The sequence below is a fragment of the Saccostrea echinata genome, unplaced genomic scaffold, assembly GCF_033153115.1.
Source record: "Saccostrea echinata isolate AGI-Se365-2 ecotype Australia unplaced genomic scaffold, CSIRO_AGI_Sech_v1 ptg000002l, whole genome shotgun sequence".
NCBI classification, from domain to species: domain Eukaryota; kingdom Metazoa; phylum Mollusca; class Bivalvia; order Ostreida; family Ostreidae; genus Saccostrea; species Saccostrea echinata.
This window is the reverse complement of record NW_026889751.1, coordinates 8,505,796-8,524,400: the sequence shown is the minus strand read 5'-3', so window position 1 is coordinate 8,524,400 and position 18,605 is coordinate 8,505,796.

Sequence of the window (18,605 nt, the reverse complement as noted above, 5' to 3'; positions counted from 1 at the left end):
GAAAAATCTAAGCAAGAGACAGCTTCCAATAGAATGAATTGTAGAACATATGCCTGCTCTTCCACTTTAATTAGTAATGTATTTAAATCTAGTGAAATATCTGCAACGCATAACAATTATTTTAATAAAAATGAAATTACTTTGTATTGTACTGTTATTCTAATTTCAAGTGTGAAGTTCAATATTAATTAAATAACGTGTTTATGCAGATGCACATTTATTATATGCATTTATACATGTGATAATATGCCTAAGATATCGTAGCAAGCTAACATGTAAAACAAAATGTATATCAAATGATAGTATTGCCTGTACATGAACATATTCAAAACTGGACACAAGTTTATGGTCCACACCAAATAAAACAATTGTCTTCCTTAGAGCAATGGAAATAGATGCTCCGATGGTACACCGTTCCCAATCATATCATGGCCATATGCTTCTTACAGCCCAAATAACAACATATATGTATGTATATCTACGTTCCAGAAAAGGCTTCCATGAAAAGTCGCCAACTACTACAGGCCCGTAGCAACAGTTTTAAGGGGGGGGGGGGGGGCAACTGCCCACCAAAAAAAAAATTCTGACAAGCAAAGCAACAAAAACAAAAAGGCTTATCCTCGAATTTGCAAGTGCTCGACCTTACAGCAACAAAAAAGAGGGCTACTATAATCAGAAAAAAGTGCCCCCCCCCCTCCGTGTTTTACGGGCCTGTGCCATCATGTTGTAAATATAATGGGTGAAGGTAAACGCGAAATTTACAACATGAAGAAGTAAATGCAAAATTGACACTACTCTCTAGTAACAAAATATGTGTAGACTGAAATACTCACTGAATTAGAGCATCTTGTTTTGTCGTACTTGCAATCCCAATTTTGATTACGAGTATCACGGATCGTATCTGAATATTTTTAAACCGAAATTTAACAAGTTCATCTAATATATATATATATATATATATATATATATATATATATATATATATATATATATATATATATATATATATATATATATATATATAGAGCACGTTGAACTTCCTAATCATTTTCTTTAATTTTTGAGTTTCCATAATTACGTGCATACTTTAATCACTAACGCAGGTTCTCTTCTTTTCCTTTAACATATCACAAACTAAAGCATTTGTTGATTTTCTGGAAGATGTAGGCATATTTGAGAAAAAAGGAAATAATTATGGAATGACAACAACTTGATGACTTAAATTTTATTATTTTTTGAAAATTTTTCAATATAAATAGCTAAAAAAAAATGAGGAAGGCGTCTGCCCACTGGCCAAGGGTGACTTCAGAGCTACGCGAAGGTTAGAACACAAAAAACATGATACTACTAGTTAATGATTGATTAACCCCATCCCCTCCCACCCCGACCCCTTCCTCAGAACTTTAAGTAGAAAGACAGACAAGGTCATTATACAAAATTACTATACACTACACACATGAACAGTGAACTTATTTCTATAGCTTCTGTATGTTTTTTTCCCATTAAAATAAATCATATTTATATATATATAAAAATTACTTAGCACGTCCATTCTGAATCGATTAACAGAATAACTTACATTTAAAGAGATGATCTAGTCCTCCCTCCAACTTCTATTTTTCCAAATAAAAGTGAAACTTTTCTGCAAGCACGTGTACGTTACGAGCTGCCAGCAGGTAAACTGAAAGTAAACGATAACTATCCCTGATCGTACGTCACGTCATTGTGTTATTTATAGATCGATCGGGGGGGCGATTTTCCATTTCAGAGTTTGACGCCTACACGACGACATTGCACGTTTTAAACAATTTTAATAAGTACCTTGCGGAGTTTTAACGATTTGATGCTCATTTAGAAAATGAGTGATTAAAAATTATTACACACACTTAAATGGAGGAACATATAAAATTGTGTGAAAAAACACTTTCTACTGTTTGGCTAATTGTAAATGGCAGTTGCCATGTATGATTTTCTAATTCTCCAGTATATTTGTAATGATATTTGCTGTGTCAATTACAGCATTTGGCTTTTAGCGATTTCCCAACTCGTAAGAAAAGATCCGGGATAAAAAAAAGTACATTTTAGGAACTGATGACATTTTTGATAAACTCAACCAAGGAATGAGAAGTTTGGCGACAGAAAAAATTGACGTCAACAGCACTTTCTGGTCTCATACCTTGAATTTAAGTTACAATTAAATTAACTCATTTATCTCTCATGTTCCAACATCTTTTGAAGTTTGCAGCAGCATATTAATTTTTAATTCATTTTCTTGAATTGGGGGTTCGAGGACAAATAGGTTTATACAGCAGTATCTGCTAACAAGATTTGTTGCAATGGCGTGAACTGCAAATATGCTTCTTTGTTAATACATTGTATATCTAATTAAGGCCTAATTATATGCTTCATAAGGCTCTTTTGGTCAATAAACTTATGTCGTAGATTTCTCTGAAAATTTTGCAAAATATGCAATAAAATTTAATATCGTAGATACTAATTATCTTAAACTTTAAAAGAGGTTAAAGTAATAAACGTGCAATTGACAGCAGGGTTCAAAATGGACGGGGGCGGAAGTTTCAAAATAATGTACTATCCATTCCGGTTTTTTCTGGATTAGAAACATATGTTTAATTTAAATGACTTTTTTTTTTACTTTTTAACTGCGTAGAATGATCGATAATTTATACAGAATTTTTTTTTTTTTTTTACATGTTGGTAGTTTCTCGATTTATCATGTGAGTTTGTGACCCACTAATTATCTCAGATATCATGACTTCAAATATACCTCAACGAGGCTGCCTGAAGATAATCATGACAAGTTACTAGTATATACGTTCGAAAATTTAAAAGAAAACACTCTTTTGAAAGGTTTTGCTTATTGATTTGCCTAAAACTCGAGACTGTGCAGTGGCCATAACATTGTTCTGGCTATCAGAATTTTAGCAAAATCGAAACTTTATTTATATATTTACTATGGCCGTATTTGCTACAGAAGGTTTGGGTATATTGTTGTTATCCCTTGACAGTCTTACTGCCAAACTACGTGTATCTTCTTTCTTAAATTCCTCTTACATTTTAAGCAGTAGCCAAATCATCTTTTGGAGTACGGTCCTGCAAATGTGCGATAAGGTTTCGAACTTTCCATTTTCATCCTAGGGCCAATTGGTATTCAAAAACGACGTTTTCTACAAACACCTGTTTCCCAGAGTTCCTCTCACATTTTACTTAGTAATTATACCATCTTTTGGAATATGATTGGTGGTGTACAATAAATGTGCAATAAGGTTTTGGAGTTTTTCATGTGGGTTGGAGGGGGGATTAGAGGTAAAAAAAATAATAATTGGTATACCTAGAACTCATCTTATGGTACATGTATATGATATGTGATTTCCCGTACGTACAGTATACAGGCACGCAGTATCGTTTTTGAAAGGGAGGACAGTCAGAAAAAATATTTGCAAATTACTGCAGAATATAAAAAATCTTTGACAAGCCCCAAAAAGGGGGAGTGGTGTCCAAAACTCGAAAATCCTTTGTGAATGACAAAGATGTGCAATAAGGCTTCAGAATTAGGGCGCGGGGGGGGGGGGGCTGGGGTCGAAAAATGACGTTATCTGCAAATCTGCAAAAACCCATTCTTGAAGTGTCAGGGGTCCTGAGTCTATTCTTGGCCGTGGAGTTTCAGAATTAAGGCGGGGAGGGGTACTGGGGATCGAAAAACGACGTTTATCTTCAAAAACCCATCCTCACGTCAGTGTCCTGGGTCTACTAGTGGCCGTGGGATCACTGACAAAATTCATTTTTACGGGCTGACTGCAGCGACGTCTTTCGGAGAAATTAGTTCAAATTACTAATCCTGATTGCTACCAATCACATGAAGCCTTTCAGAGTTAAAAAACCTGAAACACGTGCACTGAGGTGTCAACTGCTTACAAGCAAAACGAAAAATCGTGAATAGGGCAAAAAACCGACCCTGAAACACCAGAGGTGGGAACAGGTGCCTATATGAGGAGTTAATATCACCTGTCGACCGGTTACACCCGCCATGAGCCCTATGTATTGATCAGGTATACGGAGTACTCCAACACGGTCAAGATAACGACCGTAGAATTTGCGAAAAGCTTACTATAAATGGGGTTGTTGAAATCCTTGTAACATCGTTTTATTTGTCAGTAGCTTGCCTCGGTTTAAAACTTCATTGTACTTGATCAGAACATGCGCTTGTGTATTGAATCAGTTGGGAGACATAAACACCATATGCAGGTTTGGAATTGTCTCTAAACTGAGAAACCTTTTTTCCTCAAACACAGTCGACAAGATAAGATAACATTTCCTTAACAAAACTGTTGACTTTCCATGTACATGTAGAAAGTACAGTAATTACAGTATATATACATGCTTCACTACCACGATAATTATTAGTCAAATTACTGTATTCTTTTTGTAATAAATTATGCAGCCCTTTTCTGGACTTTTTTTTTTAATTTATTTTGATCTCATACCATTTACCAATTATATTTTGTTATTTTAAGAATATATTCAATTGCAGGGAACAAACCGTAGCCGTGATACACACTTCGATAATTAATTATGTGATCTTATTAAGATTGGTGATGAATTTCATTATGTTTTTGAATGCACACAAAAAGAAATTAAAGAGGCTAGGTTAAAATATTCAAATTATCTCATATGCGACCAAATATAGATAAATTTAAACAACTTTTATCAACAACAAACTGTTCAGTATTGAAAAAATTATGCAATTTTTTGTTGATTGTTAAACAAATTATAGATGGAAATAATTTATTTGAATTTCAACATGATATTTTGTACTGATTATTATAAATGTATTATATTCTTTTTCTATATGTGTTTGTATCTTTTCCTACCTCCTCTCTACAATGTATGTTTGTACATTTATGAGAATAAAATCATTGTCATTGTCTTACATTGTAAGGACATTTTGATAGCCGGGACAATCAACAATTGAACAAACAGTGGTTCATTGTTTAACAATATCACAGGCACCTGATGTGTTGATAGTGTGTGTTAACACCTAACCCCCTCCCTGATTTATTTTTATAAGCTTTAAAATTATTGTGCAGGCATTTTTTTAATGCTTGCTAAAATAAATAACTGATTTATAAATGTGATTGACTGGGAAATCATAAGTTTTGGAGAAATTTACAATCTATTCCATATAAACACGTTATCCACACGTTAGGTGCCTGTGATCTGTGTCCAACGTCATAAACATTTTCTGTTACTTTATGTGTAAATGCAGGTAAATAGGTTTTTGTTATAAATACGTGATGTACCAGTGAAGTTTGAAGTTTTCAGAATATGTCCTGAATATTCGACTATCGATCGAATAATGCTATCGAACTTAGGAAAATAAATATTTTGACATCCCTACTAATTTTGATTGAATGAATGTATGATATAGTCTTTAAATAAATAGATTAAAGATGTATGCGACGTGTACAGATAGAAAAATGTACAAATATGTGTGATATAAAATGTAAACATCAACTTAATTTTATATCCCCTTAAATCAATACAAAATAAGAAACATTTTACTTCAATTTTTGAACCATGCTTGTGCATATAAATATATACATTTTGTGCATGTACTTCGAACGTGGTACATTGTTACAAATGCAAAACGTGTCACTCGGTTGTATGTACAAACAACAAACGTGTGATCAATAAAACAAAGTACACTAAAAACAGAAAGGGCGGATCAAGGAAAATATAACATTCTATTGCAACATTTTAGATAATCCATTTATTTTTGAACATCAGTAAACGTGGTAATGGTCCGTAGCGCAGCCTCTCTCTCTCTCTCTCTCTCTCCCCCCCCCCCCCCCCCACTTGGTTTAAAAAGGAATTGCTTCTTATGTGTCTGTTATATACATACATATATATATATATAACAACATATGAAGGGGAAGAAAAGCGAATTAATAATCTGGGTCAACTTTACAATGTTTTTTTTCTATGCGAGAAATATCCGCGAATTTCACATCCTTTTACGTATATCTTGCGTAAACCATTTATTTATTATTTAGATCTACTTGTGTATATTTTTTCGTGGAATGTTTCCTCGGTCGCGAAAATTAATAATAGCAGATGAATTTCTAACTGAGGAATCCCTAATGAAAGCTGTTGCGAATAATACATGTTTGGTTTACGAATGTATATTAGGATTGGAACAATATACTGTGCAGATATTGCAAATGTATCACGTATGATGATGCAAACCACAATTATTTACAATTTTTTCGACTTTTGATCACTTCGAATATATTAAAATTCAGCGTTCTTGAAAGGACAATTAAGCCATTGATGGTTTTCTATACAATATTTAAAATATGATTTCGGTGTGTTGAATGAACCGATATACTTGTTACGATAAAGTAACATCTATTTGATTTTTTTAAAAGTACATTTGTAATTAAAAAAAAATGAATGCGTTTGTTAAATAAAGAAATGACAATATTCGTTGGATTTCGATGTACACAAATCGATCGTAGCGATGCAGTGATAATTTTAAGTATATTGTACGATAAATTAATGTCGATATTAGATAAAAATACAAGAACAAAAAGTTATTTTCCAACAAGAGGACCTAAATGGTTACCTTTAGAAATGACCTGAAGAAATCAGAAACCAAACCTGATGTTAAAATTTTACGACTTCACTTTCCTTATTTTCCTTGGGACTAGAACTTTATACAAGGGCAATTTCTGAAGTTAAAAATCAAGAAAAAGACTTTTTTTTTATTTTAAAGATGCATTAGATGTTGTCTGGTTTTTGGCAGAAAATTCTAATGCACAGAAAACATTTTCTGTGAATTAGCATCTTTAACCCACAGTGGAGTTCCATAGTTTTCAATAGTTTTTTGTGTGTATTTTAAAGCAGTGGTTGAGGGCTTGTTGATTACTATACATTGTGCCCCTCATTACTTATCCCATGGTATTAGGCAAACTTACATTAAGAATGAGTCTTAAGTAACTTCCTGCAAGGAACAAATCTGAATCTACATTACACCATGATGGTGACATAATTCGTGGACCTGCTTTTAATACATTCTTCATCATTTTACTCCATTTCACTCTATATAAAACCCAAGAAGTTCCATTATTGCAGAGGTCTATTGCCACCATCTGAGCAAACGTTAATCAAGCATAGGCTCTATGTGTTGTTTTGAAGTATTTACAGTTCTTGAATTGAGTCTAGAATATCTTACACAATTCCTTTGTAAAACAATGAAACCACATCTATTATCACTCCTCCTTTCCAAAAGGGCTAAGATTCTACAGTACAAAAAAATGTTAGCATATTGCAATGTTTACCATCTGTCGAAAGGAGACACCGTCGACTCTTGATACGGCAGTTTCTTTTTTAGAATCGTGGTTCGAATCCATCTGGCGCCACACTTTTTACCGTTTTAAATTCTGGCCTTTTCAATAAGGATTTGTGTATTTTCATTCAATTATCTATCTTTCTTTATTGTATTTTTATTCTTGATATAAAGACATTAAAGAGAAAGCAAATCGTAAATTCTATGTAACTAAGCGGAACTATACCTCAAAATGCATTTTGCCCGAGAATTCGGTCAATAAATGTTTTGTTATAGCTATTACTTTTTTTTATTTATTTTGACTTATCTTGCACTGACTTCCATGTTTGCGATAATTGATATATAGCTGATCCCGCCTACAGTGTGACGTAAAAAAAACGTCATAGCGGTCCAATATCTCATAGACAGGTCTAATATCTCATTCAGCGATCAAACATCGATTTTATGGACCGCTCAGTAAAATACCGGAAACGTAAGATTTTTTTAAAGTATAGATTAAATAGGAGATAATATTTAAAGGTGAAACAGTGTAGCACACTTTCTTCGAGGACAAGAATTATTCACTCTGTGTTACTCGATACAGGTATTCTCGACTGCAATGAGCTGCGATGGATTTCTATTGTATATATATCTGATTAATTTGAGAATTTAATCAATTCAATTTATTTCCTTTTATTCCGTCTAAATTACTTCTACTTGTCTGGGTTATTTGAGCTTGAACTAAACGTAGTGCTATTATTATTTGAGCTTAATATATTTAGAATTACAGCTGGTACCTTTGAAGTCAATGGTCTAAATTCAGATCCAAAGATTTTAAACAGGGCTTCATATCAGCAACTGCACTCCCTTGGATTTCATTTATATAATTTGTATACCTCAGTGGGATGGTTTTTTTTTTTATTATTTCCATGGAAATGTGTTGTAAAATAAACGCACATTGAAATACGTCGACAATATCATGCTATCATATAGATAATGTCTATGAAAAGATTCTTCCTATCTCTACATACTACATATGATGCATGGGAAACAAATACATGTACTACATGTATGTAGCGTAAAGTCATTGAAATCGATAAGCTTTTTGTAAAGATTAAAACCAATCCCGACCCTATAGGTCTATGATATATTTATAGAGAAATGATCTTTTCAGTGTAATTTAAGGAGGGATTCTTGTCTGGTTCTGACTCATTGAAATACTCAAGGTATATTTGCTTACATGTCTTTTATTAGCTCACCTGAGCTGAAAGCTCAAGTGAGCTTTTCTGATCACCCGTTGTCTGTCGTCCGTCCGTCTGTAAACTTTTCACATTTTTGACTTCTTCTCAAGAACCACTGGGCCAATTTTAACCAAACTTGCTACAATGCAACCTTGGGTGAAGGGGAGTTTAAATTGTTAAAATGAAGGGCCAAGTCACTTTCAAAGGGGAGATAATCAAGAAAATACAAAAATTGGGTGGGGTCATTAAAAATCTTCTTCTCAAGAACCACTGGGCCAGAAAAGCTGAAACTTATCTGGAAGCATCCTAAGGTAGTGTAGATTCTAAATTGTTCAAATCATGACCCCCGGGGGGAGGGCGGGGCCACAATAGGGAATCCAAGTTTTACATTGAAATATGTAGTAAAGATCTTTAAAAATCTTCTTCTCAAGAACCACTGGGCCAGAAAAGCTGAAATTTATCTGGAAGCATCCTAAGGTAGTGTAGATTCTAAATTGTTCAAATCATGACCCCCGGGGGTAGGGCGGGGCCACAATAGGGAATCCAAGTTTTACATTGAAATATGTAGTAAAGATCTTTAAAAATCTTCTTCTCAAGAACCACTGGGCCTGAAAAGCTGAAACTTACTTGGAAGCATGCTGGGGAAGTGTAGATTCTAAATTGTTCAAATCATGACCCCCGGGGGTAGGGCGGGGCCACAATAGGGAATCCAAGTTTTACATTGAAATATATAGGAAAAATCTTTAAAAATCTTCTTCTCAAGAACCACTGGGCCTGAAAAGCTGAAACTTATGTGGAAGCATGCTGGGGTAGTGTAGATTCTAAATTGTTCAAATCATGACCCCCGGGGGTAGGGCGGGGCCATAATAGGGAATCCAAGTTTTACATTTAAATATATAGGAAAAATCGTTAAAAAATCTTCTTCTCAAGAATCACCAGGCCTGAAAAGCTGAAACTTACTTGGAAGCATGCTGGGGAAGTGTAGATTCTAAATTGTTCAAATCATGACCCCCAGGGGTAGGGCGGGGCCACAATAGGGAATCCAAGTTTTACATTGAAATATATAGGAAAAATCTTTAAAAATCTTCTTCTCAAGAACCACTGGGCCAGAAAAGCTGAAACTTATCTGAAAGCATCCTGGGTTAGTGTAGATTCTAAATTGTTCAAATCATGACCCCCGGGGGTAGGGCAGGGCCACAAAAAGTACTATGGGGGGGGGGGGGGGGAGAAATCAGGTGAAAAACAGCAAGGCCAAAGTTACTCAGGTGAGCGCTGTGGCCCATGGGCCTCTTGTATTTAGATGTTAAGGGTTTTAAAGATCATATGTTTCTTTTTCATAATTGTACAATTTGAAGTAGCCCATGTAATGGTAAACTGACTTTGAAATCTAGCAGGGACTACATTTTTGGTGGAATTGCGGCATATGAAAATATCTCCTTTTCTGCTTCTCAAAATTAATACAAAACAATGAATTTAAAAGGCATCTTTAAACAATCAAAGGTTTTTAAGAAAATTTTTGTGGTAACTGAAATTAATCATAATGGACCAAAGTCTTAAAATATATAAAATAAATATGATTTTCTAAACAAATGGTAATCTTATAGCCTTTGAAAGCTAAGGATTCTAAGAACAGATTCGAGTAAAAACTCAGTAAAAAATGGTTTTCTCTCTTATTACTAAACAGTCAAAACTTTTGGTTTTTGTATCATTTTGTACCTTGACATGACTACTTTACCATATGTAAAAATAATAAAAATTTAAATATACAAAGCATATTAAAATAACTAATATTCCCTAAACAAGAAACCCAAGGGCCTTAACGGTCACCTGAGTACAATACAACAATTTAGAGGATCCATAAACTGATAAATGAAGCTTTGTTGCCCAAAAGCAAGAAAAATAGTATGATCTAAGGATCAACAAAATAATTGGTCTAGTATCTATCTGTCCCCCATTTATCACTATTTCCACACAGACTATTAACAAAATTTCTATTTTTTAACTCCATATTATTACTTCTCACATTGGCGTCTCTTGGCCTTTGAAGAACATTTAAAAAGATACATTCATGTTATTTTTGTCTCATTTTTATTCATTTATTATTTCCAAGTCTACCTGATCATTAAAACTATGAAAGTACTTTTTGTATTATAAAATAAATATTCTTGCATGATTCTCTTCTTCTATCAACCTTTCAAATACATTATTTACAGTGACTAATTATCAAAGGTGAATGGCAAAGGGGAATAACTTTGCTCAGCAGAATACAAATTAATAGAGCCCTGGCCAGGACCAGAATACTTGACTAAGTGGTCCAGGTGTTCAAAATTCTGGTAAAGATACCCTTGCATATTAAAACTTTTACTCTGTTTGCCTCGAATATGCCCAGAAGCATAGAAGATTTTCAAAGAAATGCATTTTCACTATATTATTAAATAAATAAAGCCCCACCCTTACACCAGGACATCTGACCCAGGGACCATGAACTCACAATTCTGGAAGAAGCACCCTTGCTCATCATAACTATACAGTTGTTTCTTTGCTTTATAACCAGTAGTAGAAAAAATATTTTGAAAGAAATTATGCATTTTCACTATATAATCAATAGAGCCCCCCCCCCCCCTTTCACCAGAACCCCTGACCCAGGGGCCATGAATTTATATACTTAGTTTATTTAATATCCAAGAGCAGAGAAGATTTTCAAAGAATTAATGCATTTTCACTATACATATCAATAGAGCCCCGCCCTAACACCAGAACCCCTGATCCAGGGGCCACGAAATTCACAATTTTGGAAGAAGCAACCATGATCATCATAACCATGCACTAAGTAAGTTCATTTAATACCCAGGAGCAGAGAAGAAGATTTTCAGAATGCAATTTCACTATATAATCAATAGAGCCCCGTCCTAACATCTGAACGTGGTGTCGCCTGACCCAGGGGCCATGGAATTCACAATTTCTGAAAAGGCAGCCATGCTCACCATAACTATGTTCTTAGTTAGTTTATTTAATACCCAGGCATAGAGAAGATTTCCAATAAATGAATGTATTTTCAATATATAATCAATAGAGCCCCGCCCTAACACCAGAATCCCTGACCCAGGGGCCATGACATTCACAATTTTGGATGAGGCACCCATCCTCATCATAACTATACACTTGTTTCTTTGCTTTATAACCAGTAGTAGAAAAAATATTTTGAAAGAAATTATGCATTTTCACTATATAATCAATAGAGCCCCCCCCCCCCTTTCACCAGAACCCCTGAACCAGGGGCCATGAATTTATATACTTAGTTTATTTAATATCCAGGAGCAGAGAAGATTTTCAAAGAATTAATGCATTTTCACTATACATATCAATAGAGCGCCGCCCTAACACCAGAACCCCTGATCCAGGGGCCATGAAATTCACAATTTTGGAAGAAGCAACCATGATCATCATAACCATGCACTAAGTAAGTTTATTTAATACCCAGGAGCAGAGAAGAAGATTTTCAAAGAATGCAATTTCACTATATAATCAATAGAGCCCCGTCCTAACATCTGAACGTGGCATCACCTGACCCAGGGGCCATGAAATTCACAATTTCTGAAAAGGCAGCCATGCTCACCATAACTATGTTCTTAGTTAGTTTATTTAATACCCAGGCATAGAGAAGATTTCCAATGAATGAATGTATTTTCAATATATAATCAACAGAGCCCCGCCCTAACACCAGAATCCCTGACCCAGGGGCCATGAAATTCACAATTTTGGATGAGGCACTCTTCCTCATCATAACTTTATACTTAGTTAGTTTGTTTAATACCCAGGAACAGAGAAGAAGATTTTCAAAAATTTTCTCATGACCCTGGGGCCATGAAATTCCTAATTTTCAAAGAGGCACTCTTGCATATCATAACTATATACTAAGTTAGTTTGTTTCATACCTTGGAGCCGAGAAGAAGATTTTCAAAGAATTAATGTATTTTCACTATGTAATCAATAAAGCCCTGCCCTAACACCAGAACCCCTGACCCTGGGACCATGAAATTCACAATTTTAGAATAGGAACCCTTGCTCTTCATAACTATATACTTACTTAGTTTATTTAATACCCAGGAGCAGAGAAGAAGATTTTCTAAGAATTAATGCATTTTCACTATATAATCAATAGAGCCCCACCCTAACACCAGAACCCCTGACCCTGGGGCCATGAAATTCACAATTTTGGAATAGACACTCTTGCTCTTCATAACTTTATACTTAGTTTATTTAATACCCAGGAGCAGAGAAGAAGATTTTCTAAGAATTAATGCATTTTCACTATATAATCAATAGAACCCCGCCCTAACACCAGAACCCCTGACCCTGGGGCCATGAAATTCACAATTTTGGAATAGGCACTCTTGCTCTTCATAACTATATACTTAGTTTATTTAATACCCAGGAGCAGAGAAGAAGATTTTCTAAGAATTAATGCATTTTCACTATTTAATCAATAGAGCCCCGCCCTAACACCAGAACCCCTGACCCTGGGGCCATGAAATTCAAAATTTTGGAATAGGCACTCTTGCTCTTCATAACTATATACTTAGTTAGTTTATTTAATACCCAGGAGCAGAGAAGATTTTCAAAGAAATAATGCACTTTCACTATATGATCTATATAGCCCCACCCTAGCACCAAAACCCCTGACCCGGGGGCCATGAATTTCATAATTTTGGTAAAGGGCTCAATGCTTATTACAATCATGCAAACAGTTTGACTGCTTGATGTCCAGGAGTAAAGAAGAAGATTTTTAAAGATAGCAGGACCATGAAATTCACAAATTTTGTTCCCCTTTACCCATACTAGATGCCATATGCTAAAATTGGCTGAAATTGGTTCAGCGGTTTCAGAGAAGAAGCTGAAAGTATTTAAATGTTCACACATGACGGACGATGACGGACAAAAACGGATAGCAAAAGGTCACCTGAGTGACTCAGGTGACCTAAAAATGAAGAAAAATTGTGGAAATTCGGGTTACCAAAATATCTATTTAGTTTAACTTTTAATCTCAATTTGATATTATCATCTGGTAGACCTTTTGTTATATCAACTTTTTATGTAAAAAGAAAAAGTTAAATCTTTTAAAATAAAAATAAGCACTACATGATTGGCAACAATAATTTTTGATTCTTAATGAAAAGGAAAAGATAATGAACTTGATATGACCTTGACCTTTTAATTAAATGGTCAAATATAATGTAATTGATGTCATCACTTAGTGATATTGTCTTCTTGAAACTGTGAAAATTTCATTAATTTTTAAATATGATAAACAGGAGAAGAATCCCTCCTTAAGTGGAATGCTACACCAAAATTTTATTTAATGGATGTTTAAGACATATCTTTTGAAATTTGGTTTCAGCATGGAAGGATTGATATAAGCTCTTAATAATATTATATGATTTTTAAAAAAAAATTTCAAAGAAAATGTAAAAATTGTTTTATTTGCAAATAAGATGCTACAGAGTTTAGAATTTGCTGCTAATAAGTGATTACAGTTTGCAAAATCTCTTACATTTTGCAAATAATAAAAAAGAAAAAGTTCAGATTTCAAAAGATTATTTTATTAAATAATATGCATTCAAAATGAATGAAGAAATAATTTTTTGATATCACCATTGTTGAGTTCTACAAGAGTTTAACACGTAGCCATAAAAAAATCATACACTGAGTCCAACCACATACTCTGCCATACATTCCTCTTTTCACTAGCATTTGAAGATAATCGATGTCTTAATTCTTAAATTAGTTGAGTGTTTAACCAAATTCCATAAATAGATCACATATGAAGTACAGAATACATTCACATATTTCCATTTCACCTTAACAAACCAAAAATTATCATTTTCCTCCAAATTAAGGAATGGAATTATAAAATAAAGAAATCACACATTTGCTCCCAGCAAATCAGCTTCCTAAAAGATTATGCAACATCACAATACAGTATAAGTATTCTCACGCAGGAAGCCAGGTGACCCTCTGGCTCCATGTAGGCCTCTACGCTGTATGTAAGATTGCACTATTGAGTGTAAGGTCAACACCTATGGGTGTCAGTAGAAAACATTTTAAATGCATGAGCACGGACAACTTCAGCCATTTGTATTCAGTGGCCTTGTAATAGAGTTGTTTGTTGACATCACTGCCAGTTCCCACCTACATAAAACAATCATATGAGTACAGAGTTGTTCATACTAAAAACTAGTTGATGCTAGAGACTTATTACGTAAAAAATGGTCTGCTTAAGCAACTGATAGTTGTAATATAATAAACTAGAGATACTGTGAGCAGTGAGCTCACAAAATGATCCCCCCCCCCCCCTCAGAAATGATTACCGTATAATGGAAAAGCCTATCAGAAAGTTCAAATATCTGTCCCATCAAAATATAAAAGAAAAGGTGCACAGTGGTACGTACTATTTAATAAAGATTCTATGAAAATATTATTACGTTTTATTCAGTGGTATAAGAGGAGTTGCAGATAATAAATGGGTACCCCGATAATATAAAAAGAAGGGCAGTGTCCATGTTTTAATTGCTATGGGAAACCCTAAATATGTTCCAGATCAAAATGTAAATATTAGAAGTTGCACAGTAACATTATGTAATAAAGATTCTGTAAAAGTATCATTATATTTTATTCAGTGGTATAGGAGGAGTTGGGGATAAGAGATGGGTACTTTAAAGCGTAACAGATGGATGGATGGACGTACACATGAATGGAAAGATACCTCTGTCACTATACATCCCCCAATCCCCCACTATTCAAGTGGGGGTGGGAGGGGGGCTATAATAATGAAGCAAAAGTGGTTAGTAGAGAAGCTGCATATCTGATGTATAATCTTTTGTCTAGAAATACAACAGCATATTCCCAGACAGGACAAAAAGTCCATAAATCTTTTACTATTAAAGGTCTTAAAACAACCAATACATAAAAAGCAATACAAATATCAATTTCTATAGGTTAAAAATATATCAGGTGTGATGAACAGATGAACATGTAATTCCAGTATTGCTCGGCTAGGATTTTTTTCTCATTATCCCTGCATCAGCCTATGAAGTCCTATTTCAATAATTATTTGACTTGTACTTTCTACAGAAAATTAAGGTTTTCTTGTAATCTGAACTATTACACTTTTGAGGTAGGTAAAATCATTATTTTTGCATAGGATTATACCATGTCGTGTGCAATCAGGCTCTGGAATTTCAATGTCAGTCCAGGGATCTTTAGGGGCCTATTATTATCTAATGTCATCCTTACTCCTCCTACATATTTAGTGGAGGCAACTTTTTTTTGCATATGATTAGCTATTTCTTGTAATTTTGCGATATTATCTCTCCAAAGACTACCCAAGAGCTCAAATTTGAAAGGATGTGGTTTCTTTAGAAAGTTTGTCAATGACTGAAAAATTCCCATACTTTGCAATTAAGAATGGATGACTACACAATGGAGTAAGGACGCTTATAACAGATAACAATTTCCTTTATGAATGCGACTTGTAGCAGGTTTATTCTCATTTGACTCTACTATTCATTCTTGCTTAGATGATGCACCTTAATTAAGCTTGACATGTATATTACCAATCATTATAATTATGCTTTAGATGCTGCAATGCATCTTAATTGCTAAATAAGTAATAAGGCCATTCGAATATGTTTTTCTATGTTTAGCGTCCACGTGCACCTTGATTTTTGATACCCCATATCAGAAAAAAACAAACAAAATCAGGAGCCCTAAAATTGATTATTTTGGTTGAAATCTTTTAAATTCTTTTAATTATATCAATTTCTGTAAGTATTTGTCTACAGTAAATCATATTACGCTTATTTTAAGCATTTAATACATTGATTTTAGATTAACGAAATCAAATGCTTTGAATGGCATCATTTTTAAGACTATGAAGTCTGTGTTTTATTTTTTGGGGTTGTGTGTTTTTTGCGAATAGGTAGGTTTTAAAGATGGATGGACACTAAACAGAGAAAAAACTTGGAATGGCCTTAAAGGTAAATGTTTTTTGGAGCAGATCCATTCATAAGAAACCATGAGTCCTACTCTTACCAACCTTGCATAATTGTTGCATTGTGGATCAAGTTTTGAAGGCTGTGCCTTAGTTTTACAACGTCTTTATGATGTCAAGGTGATATTGTTCTTCTTTATGAAGCTTGCATGGTAATTTAACAAACTTATTTTTTAAAAAGATAGGTGAGCTAGTGCTGTGGCCATTATAAAATACAGAGGTAGATTTCTGAACCACTGGTTTACTTTGCTGAATTGATTCATTAAGTAACATATAGGAAGACAGTGCTGCACAAAGGGTGGGGGGTGGTCCTCAATTCAGAATTATAGTAAAACTTGAGTGGGATTCTCATTGACAATGGCATAACAGTGTGTAAAGCATTCAATCATTCACTGTAATTTCAATACTGAGGGAGGAAATACGATAGTTTTAAAAGAAATTAGTAGAACCAATGAGCACCTAGTGTGCAATGGCATCTTGGGCCTTTCCGACAAGCTCAGAAAATCTTGACATCAACGGATGTGTACATTTTGTACCTTCAGTTGGATAATGTCTTCACACTCTGAATCACTAAATGTGTCTTAGTAAGCAAGGTATACCAGCATATCTATGTCAACATTAACAGTTTTCTGCCATTAGCACACAATTTTTACAAATTATACTTTAAAACAATTATCACCCCTTTATTACAGTACACAATGTCATTAGGCCAAGGATAGAGTATAAAATATACAGTAATATGGATTGCAATTTAACTCTTTAGCACAGAGGGCTCAATGTTAAAAGAAAGGAAGTACAGGCTATTTTTTGCCTAAATCCATGAAATCTTGAGGCCATTTGATCAATGCAAACATCATTTTTCTTAATGTGGTAACATAAATATTTAAGGATCAATGTTGCTTATTGCTGAGTCTCTTTGTCATTATGCCATTTTCTCTGTTATTGGGAGAGTTTGCTGTCCCTCTTTGATTTAACTGTATTTTTGGAATCATTTTTCTTGAATTTTCATCTGTTGTTATAAACTATCTTATAGTACGTATTTTTGGTTGGTCCAATTGAAATTTTTTTCCTCAATCAAGCAAAATCTTGTTTACAAACTACGAGTGCTTGTATTTGAAGAACCAAGATGAATAGGTTTTTTCCCCATGGCTGGTAAACACTAACAAGAGGCCCATGGGCCACAACACTCACCTGAGTAACTTTGGCCTTACTGTTTTTCACCTGACCCCCCCCCCCCACCTTGTAATACCTATTGTGGCCCTGCCTTACCCTCAGGGGTTATGATTTGAATAATTTAGAATCTACACTATCCCAGGATGCTTCCACATAACTTTCAGCTTTTCTGGCCCAGTGATTCTTGAGAGGAAGATTGATTTTTAAAGATTTTTTCTACAGATTTCATTGTAAAACTTGGACTCCCTATTGTGGCCCCTCCCTACCCCCAGGGATCATGATTTGAACAATTTAGAATCTACACTACCCCAGGATGCTTCCAAATAACTTTCAGTTTTGCTGGCCCAGTGGTTCTTAAGAAGAAGATTTTTAAAGATTTTTTCTACAGATTTCAATGTAAAACTTGGATTCCCTATTGTGGCCCCTCCCTACCCCTGGGGATCATGATTTGAACAATTTAGAATCTACACTACCCCAGGATGCTTCCACATAACTTTCAGCTTTGCTGGCCCAGTGGTTCTTAAGAAGAAGATTTTTAAAGAGTTTAAACTCCCCTTCACCCAAGAATGCTTTGTACCAAGTTTGGTTAAAATTGGCCCAGTGGTTCTTGAGAAGAAGTTGAAAATGTAAAAAAAATTACAGATGGATGGACAAATGGAAAGACGGACGTGACAACGGGTGACCAGAAAAGCTGATGCCAATCTGATTCACTGAAAATACCCAGCAGAAGGGATTTATAGAATACTTCATGTTAATCTTATCAATCTTTATGCATATCCCTTACACACATATTTTA